We start from the raw sequence: 9149 nt of genomic DNA on the forward strand, positions 1-9149 counted from the left end.
AAATATCAAAGGTGTTTTTTAACACCCCTAATGAGGCTCCAGTTTATTTCTTGACTAAAGTGAAATAGCCAAAATGGTTCTGAGCCAAAGTGATCATGATAATAGTGACAATGAAAATGTTGTAAACAGTGCAGAAAAAGTGCCTATAGACCACATGATAAAATGTGTGATGGGATAATTGAAGAACTAGAGCAGTGTGTATATATCGTGGAACAAGAAATCATGTCAGTTCACAAAATTAGAGACTTTGAAGACAAAAACCATTGTTAATGAGGCTCATAACTGTGAAGGAATTTTTTTTTTTTTTTTTTTGAGACGGAGTTTCGCTCTTATTACCCAGGCTGGAGTGCAATGGCGCGACCTCGGCTCACCGCAACCTCCGTCTCCTGGGTTCAGGCAATTCTCCTGCCTCAGCCTCCTGAGTCGCTGGGATTACAGGCACGCGCCACCATGCCCAGCTAATTTTTTTCTGTATTTTTAGTAGAGACGGGGTTTCACCATGTTGACCAGGATGGTTTCGATCTCTTGACCTCGTGATCCACCCGCCTCGGCCTCCCAAAGTGCTGGGATTACAGGCTTGAGCCACCGCGCCCGGCCGACGAAGGAAATATTTTTAAAAGCTATATAGCAGAAGATCTCCTCATCCTTAGAGGACCCACATCCTGGTCCTCAACTGTTTCTGATGTTTCTTTTCACCTAAAAGAATAAAATGCAGTGTACAGTAACATTTTAACTGAAATCTAACACCATAGGTAAGATTGAAAGCCTGACATTTGTTAGTGGTTGCTTGGTTTGTTTGTTTGTTTGTTTTGGAGACAGAGTTTTGCTCTGTCACCCAGGCTGGAGTGCAGTGGCACCATCTTGGCTCAGTGCAACCTCTGTTTCCCAAGTTCAAGTGATTCTACTGCCTCAGCCTCCCAAAGTGCTGGGATTACAGCCATGAACCACCATACTCGGCTACTGGTTATTTTAACAGCTGATACAGGTTTTCTGATGATGCTGCTGTGCTGCTTAGTTACTGTGAACACATTATTTTTTGTTCACTGTATAAATTGTACGCCATATTTTTTACTCTTAAATATTTATGTGTAAATAAGTGTAAGAAAATGATTGCTTATCAGTAGCAGATAAATTCAGCATCAGAAATGATCATGATGCCAAACAAGCACAGATTGATTAAGTGGGTGGCTGATAAAGTAACAATAATGCCTTCTGATGGTTCAATGCACACAAGTGTTTCCTGCACCAAAATTATTTAAAATATTGTATAAAATACCTCCTGGCTATGTTTATAAAATGTGTGTGAAATGTAAATGAATTTTATGTTTAGACATGTGTCCCATCCCCAACACGTATCATTATGTATTTAAAACATTCTAAAATCCAAAAAAATCTAGTATCTGAAATACTTCTGGATCCCAAGCATTTCAGACAAGGAATTCTCTCTCTCTCTCTCTACATATATATCTTGAGGTATTTATCAGTTCCGTATTTTACTTTAATTAATCCAAGTACATCTTTGTACTGAGAAGACATTCTCCAGATTTGTACATTGTGGATGTGGCTATTTTCTAGTATCATTGTATTTCTAAATTTCTTTTTAGTGTTGCCAGTGAATTTCAAAAACAAAGATAGAGAAAACGATTTTTGCAACAACCTCTTGAAATAAAAATCCTGTAAGTTGTATTTTGTATGGGTTCTCATAATTTAGATAACAGAATCCTGTGGGTCCACAGCTAATAATCGTTTTTTAAAATTTTCCAAGTAGCATGTATTCGATTCTTTTACATGTAGAAGCAGGGTCAAGTTCCCCTACTGGGTAAAGGGAGAACGCGTATCTTTATACTACATTTTCAACATTTATGTTTTTAAATAACATATTATATAATTATAGCAGATAAATTTGGAGAAGAAAGTAAAAACATGAGGTCTGCAATTCTGGCAAAACTGAGGGAAACCAGACATGTCAGGAAAGAGCAGAGCACAATGTTTGCAAGCTGATCAAGCTACTTTGGATTGCAGGTAGTGGAAATTTCAAAAAGCTTTCTTTCTTTTCTTTTCTTTCTTTTTTTTTTTTTTTTTTGTTTAACTTTCTTGCTATAAACCAAAAGCTAAACTTTGAGCTAATTTATTGTGTTTTAACTTTTTTAGCCTAGTTCATTTTGATGTTAATATCTCTTTATCATATGTCTATTGATTTTTTAAGTTCACACTTTAATGGTTCCATTCCATCATTTTTAATTCTTAATTTGTTTCTAATTTTAGCATATCTCTAATCTATTTCAAACTAAATAGAATATAAGTAATAAAGGAATATATTAATTAATAAAAGAACAAAAGAAAATGTAAATATGGGGTACATGTGAGAGATTACTGAGCAGTTTTCTTTCTTGCCTTTTCCATATTGAACAACACCCTACTTGAAAATTAAAATTTGACAGCATCCTGATATTACTGTGATTCTCCACTACTTCAGAAAAGAAAATATTCTATCTTTCTCAGGGAGACTTACTCTTCATAATGTTTAAAGGCAGCAGCTATAGTATCGATTATGTAAAAAATATAAATTTTATATTTAGTCATATGTTTTTCTTTCATTAATGCATAGAGTTGTTGAGCCATGCATATTTATCTGAGTGATAGGTTAGATGTATATATGTCCTATCACTATCACTGAGTATAATTAATTTTATCAGTCAAATAAGCCCAATTATGACTCACATCAGTTGATATAAACATTTTATCTTCTAAAACCATTTTGTTTTAATGAAACTTATTCGGGTTCTGCTGCTATATTTGTTCAATTTTCCACTTAATATTTTAGACATAAGGTTTTTAATCTTATTCGTGGAATTTGCCTTTTGTTCACAGTGTGATGCCTATTGCTGTGACTCTTCCTATTTCTGTTTGAATTAGGCTGGCTACTTTCTACTCTTCTTTTCTCCTGTACACTATGAGTATTATTAAAAGATATTTTTCTGTAATTTAATTTTATTAATATTGGTATGGCAAATGTCATATACCAGTAAGTATTTTAGTAAAAGGGTTGTTTTTTTTAATATATATAGACAAATGCACATCCTTTTTTTTCTTTTGAGACGGAGTCTCACTCTGTCACCCAGGCTGGAGTGCAGCGGCAAGATCTCTGCTCACTGCAACCCTCTGCCTCCTAGGTTCAAGCGATTCTCCTGCCTCAGCCTCCCAAGTAGCTGGGATTACAGTTGCCTGCCACTACTCATAGTTATTATTATTATTATTATTATTATTGTAATTTTAGTAGCGATGGGGTTTCATCATGTGGCCAGGCTGATCATGAACTCCTGACCTCAGGTGATCTGCCTGTCTCAACCTCCCAAAGTGTTGGGATTACAGGCATGAGCCACCGTGCCTGGCCTGCACACCCTTTTTATTTTTGAAATAGACCCCATGTTATCTCATTTTTATGAAATTGAGATTATGAAACAAAACAAGATAAGAAGGAAGAGGAGGAAAGAAAGAAAAGGAGTAGAACAACAACAACAAAGAGAAGAACGGAGAAAAAGGTGATAGCAATTACAGGTTATTTGCCGTTAATGTACTTGAATACGAACCCAAACCAATAAAAAGTAGTGATAAGGTATTAATCTTCCCCTTCCACTTTAAAAATAAAAATGTATTATTTCATACAAATATATGTAATGGTCTAAACATAGAAAAGCAAATCCATTGTTAATATATTTTACATGCAGTATAGGTAAAAGTCAATATGTATTTTAGAAATGATACGAAGTCTGAACTAAATATTTATTCAAATACTACATGACCATGACCAAAATTTTATGTTTAGTATTCTAAAAATCTTTCTGATGTTAAAGAACTTGATTAAGTATATGACTCTGATAGCTTATTTCTTTGTTTTTCAAAATTATATAATAAGATTAAATCAGTTACGTTTTCTAGACCAGTAAGGAATGCCAAGTCTTCACTCCTAAGTGGCATCATTTTGTAAGAAAATTCTGAAAGATTCTTAGAGGAGAAACTAAAGAAACAAAAAAGGTGAAGGATTAGGAAATAAATAGGCGTTTACTAGCATTGGATCAAGCTTTCTGTCCTGTTATTGTAAATAGAAATAAAGAACAATAGAACTCTCAATAGGCTACAAATTACTTGGAAGGGCACTAAGATAACTATAAAAAGATTTGAAGCACCAAACTAATCAAGGTTATTTTCAAAAAGATAATTAGGAAAGTACAAAAGGATTGACCTAAAAATTATCAAATCTTTCAAATAAGTAGGAATACAATTCATTTTTCTTCTTCATCATCAACTTTCTTTGTCCATTGAATTCATAGCACTTACATATCTCTTTTTGTAAAATCATATACTGCTTTGTAATATCTCATAAATCACCTTATTTAATATTTGATATATACACAAAATATTATCACACGTACTTTGTAAACTTCTCTCCAGCAGGACTCCTCATGGTATCTGAAACATGCTTAATATAATGATGTACACCTCCTGCTGTAACAACCTCTGCACCTGAATTTTGCTCAGACATTTATTAATGAACATGCCAGGTTGATCAGGCCTTCATATTTGTTGTTCCACTTTGATTGCTAATTAATCAAGAGCTAGCTTTTAATACCACCCTCTCGATTTCTTTCCTATTCTTTTTATGCTCAACCTTAATTTTATTATTATTTTGCAGGGCAAATCAATTATTAATCTGACTGGCTTATAAAAATCTGCCATTGCTCTCCGGTTTTTATATTGAGCCTCAAATTTTCCATATTGTAATATTAATTGCATGGATACATATGAGCACATGGAAAGTTATTGCCTAATTTTTCTTCTACAACTGCAAAGATCCTCATTACATGGCTTTTCTCTGGGATCTAAATACATTTTAAATGTCTAGAAAGCATTTTAAAATACTTTCTCCTTTGTTATTTCAGGGATGTAAATTGTCTTCTACATTTTGATTTATAGGTACTGAAAATGTTTAATTTTTTAGAGTTGTATTTTTCTTTTTCTTGATATATTATTCTTAAAATCAAAACACAGCAAATACACATTAAACAGCTAACAAGACTTCTCGTTAGCAAGAAGTTCTGTGAAATAAGAAAGGAAAAGAGTTTAAGAAATGTGGTAGAAAAAAAAATCACCTCATCAAAAGATGTTTTTGTTTGGGCCTATGTAGAGCCTACTCAAAAGTTGTTAGATTATTCCCATCCAGAAGACTGTGGTGAAAATTTTAATCTTTGATTATGAAAACTAATACATGTGCACGTTTACTTCCATCACTATATTATATGAAGTGTACATAAGTGCATATAAAAAGTATACAGGGTGACAAAGGAGTCAAAGAGAGATGGAGAAATAGAAGGCTTTGCCAATTGTCCCCTCTGCGACGACACCAGTTTAACAACTATCTACACACAAAAGAACCTTTGTAAGAACCAGAAATGAAGTGACCACTCATAGTACCTGGTGGTAACTTTGCATCACTGAAAGGGGCACTGAACAGATAGAAAAAAACAGTCTTGAATTCCCAACACCACCCCTTCTCTATGCCCTGGCAATGACAGCATAGTGAGGAGGGCATTTATGTGTGCCAGCAGGGGCAGATAGTGCAGGAACTTTGAGGCATTAAATTCACTGGCTGTCCGGTTATAGCAGAAAAGAAAACTGTACCAAACTAAGCTGATGCTCACCCACAGAGGAAGCATTTAAACTAGTCCTTGCCAGAGAGAAATTGCCAATCTCAGCAGTCAAAATTTGACTTCCACAAGCCTTGCTGTTGTGTGTTATAGTGCTGTGGGGCTCTAAATAAACTTGGAAGGCAACCTAGGCCACAAACACTGTAACCCCTAGGAGAGTCCTGGTGCTGAGTTGGGCCCAGAGACAGTGAACTCAGGGGGCACATGACCTATTAAGACACCAACCGGGGTAGATAAAGAAGTGCTGGCATCAATCTTCCCCTACCCCAGGCAGCACAGTTTGCAGCCCCAAAAGAGACTCCTTCCTTACGCTTAAGGAGAAGAAAGGAAAAAATAGGAAGGACTTGTCTTGCATTTTTGGTACTAGCTCAGACGCAGCAGGATAGCGCACCAGTCAGAGTTGTGAGGACTCTTTCTAGGCTCTAGTTCCCAGATGGCATTTCTACCCTACATCAGAAGGAAATATACTGCCTTGGCGAGAAGGACCCAATCCTGGCAGCATTTATTATCTGCTAACTGGAGAGCCCCTGGGCCTTGAATAACCAGTAGCAATACCCAATTACTAAATCAAGGGCCTTGGATGAGACTCAAGACTGGCTGGTTTGACTCAGCACATTCCCAGCTGTGGTGACTATGGAGCAAGACTCCTTCTGCTTCAGCAAAGCAGAGGAAAAAGTAAAGGGGACTTTGTCTTGCATGTTAGTTACCAGCTCAGTCACAGGGAGGTAGAACACCAAATGGGCTCTTTGGATCCATGATTCCAGGACTTGGCTCTTGGATGTCATTTCTAGACCTGCTCTGGGCCAAAGGAGAGACCACTGTTTTGAAGGTTGAGTCCCAAGCCAGGCACTATTCACCAAAAGCTGACTGAAGAGGGCTTGGGACTTGAGGGAACTCATCAAAATTGGTCTGGCAGTCTTCTCTGTTGGATTACGGTGGTGGTGGCCATGGGGTGAGGCTCTTCTGCCTTTGGAAAGCAGAGGGGAGAGTGGGAAGGACTGAATCTTGTGGTTGAAATGCCAATTCATCGACAGTACAGTAGACCACAAGGTAGACTTTTAGTTTACTCTAGGCCCCGGCTCCTGGACAGGACCTCTGGACCTGCCTGGGACCTAGGTAGTCTGTTGCCCTGAAGGCAAGGACACAGGCTTGCCTGGCATTGCCACCTGCTGATTATAGAGGCCCAGGGCCTTAAGCAAACAGGAAGGGGCCAAGGATTACAGCCAGCCTTGAGTGCGAGCCAGTGTTGTGCTGGCTTTAGCGTCTGACCCAGCACAGTCATAGTAGTGGTGACCACAGAGGTGTTTATTTCACTTAAATCCCAGATTCAGGTGTCTCAGAACCAAAAGAGAGACTCCATTTATTTGAGAGAAAATAAAAGAGGAGAACAAGAGTCTCTGCCTGGTAATCTAGAGCATTCTCCTGGATCTTGTCCAAGACCATCAATGTTGTACCTCTTCGAGTCTGCAAGAGCACAGCATTAATCGGTTTGAGGTGTCCCCTAAAGTAGATATAGCTTAGATCAGAACATCCAAGAGCTTTCAAATATCTCAAAGGCCTTCAAAAAGGATAGGTACAAAGAAGCCCAGAATGTGAAGAAATGCCCAGACACAGATAAGCATCTGCAAGTATCAGGACAATCCAGGAAAACACAACTTCACCAAATGAACTAAATGAGACACCAGGAACAAGTCCTCAAGAAACAGAGATATGTGACTTTTCAGACAGAGTTCAAAATAGCTGTTTTGAGGAAATCCAATGAAATTCAAGATAACACAGAGAAGAGATTCAGAATTCTATCAGATAAATTTAACAAAGATACTGAAATAATTTAAAAGAGTTAAGAATAAATTCTGGAGCTGAAAAATCCAAGTGGTATACTGAATAATGCATCAGAGTCTTAAACAGCAGAATGGATCCAGCAGAAGAAAGCATTAATGAGCTTAAATACAGGTTATTGAAAATACACACTCAGAGGAGACACAAGAAGAAAGAATAAAAAACAGCAAAGCATGCCTGCAGGATCTAGAAAATAGCCCAAAAAGATAAATCTAAGAATTATTACCCTTAAAGAGGAGATAAAGAATGAGGAGTAGAAAGTTTATTCAAAGGGACAGTAACAGAGAATGTCCCAAACCTAGAGAAAGATACCAATATCCAAGTAAAAGACAGAGAACATCAAGTGGATTTAATACAAAGAAAACTATATTTAATAGGCAAGCTGTTAAGGATCAAAGATAAAGAAAGGATCCTACAAGAAACAAGAGAAAATAAATAAATACAAGGAGCTTTAATACATCTGATAGCCGACTTTTCAGTGGAAACCTTACAGTCCAGGAGAGGGAGGCATGACACATTCAAAGTGCTGAAGGAAAATAACCAGCAAAAATATTCTTCACCATGAAGGGAAGATAAAGGCATTCTAAGACAAACAAAAGCTGAGGGATTTCATTAACACCAGACCTGTGGTGTAAGAAATGTTAATACTTCAATAAGAAAGAAAAGAATATTAGTGAGCAATAAGTAATCACCTGAAGGTACAAAACTCACTGGTAATAGTAAATACAGAGAATAACACAGAATATTATAACACTGTAACTGTGGTACATGAACTACTCTTATCCTAAAGGATGGACCAATCAAAAATAATAACTACAAAATTTTTCAAGACATTGAGAGTACAATAAGATATAAAGAGAAACAAGTTAAAAAGCAGGGTACTTAGATAAGACTTAGAGTTTTTAATGATTTTATTTTCACTTATTTCTTTGTTCATGCAAACAGTGTTATTATCAGCTTAAAATAATGAGTTGAATATAGTATTTGCAAGCCTCATACTCACCTCAAGCCAAAAAACATACAACAGATAAACAAAAACTAAAAAGCAAGAAACTAAATAATATCACCAGAAAAAATTACCCTCACTAAAAGGAATACAGGAAGGAAAGATAAAAGGAAGAGAAGACCACAAAACAACCAGAAAACAAGTAATAAAATGGCAGGAGTGAGCCTCTACTTATCAATAATAACATTGAATGTAAATACACTAAACTATCTAATCAAAAGTTACAGAGTAGCTAAATGGATAAAACGTCAAGACCTATTTATCTGTTGCCTACAAAAAACCTTTTGAAGACACATATATACTGAAAATAAAGGGATGGAAAGATATATTTCATGCCAATGGAAACAAAATAATAGCAGTAATATCTATAGTTACATCAGATAAAACAGATTTCAAGACAAAAATTATAAGAGGCAAAGCAGGTCACTATATAATGAAAAAGGGATCAACTTAGCAAAAGGATATCACAGTTGTAAATATATAGGCCCCAACACTGGAGAACCCAGATATATAAAACAAATATCATTACAATTAAACAGAGAAATGTGTCTCAATACAATAATAGCTGGAGACTTCAGCACCCCACTTTCAGCACTGGA

This window comes from Sapajus apella, unplaced genomic scaffold, assembly GCF_009761245.1.
Source record: "Sapajus apella isolate SASKATOON/1434 unplaced genomic scaffold, GSC_monkey_1.0 scaffold27, whole genome shotgun sequence".
In the NCBI taxonomy this organism is placed as follows: Eukaryota; Metazoa; Chordata; class Mammalia; order Primates; family Cebidae; genus Sapajus; species Sapajus apella.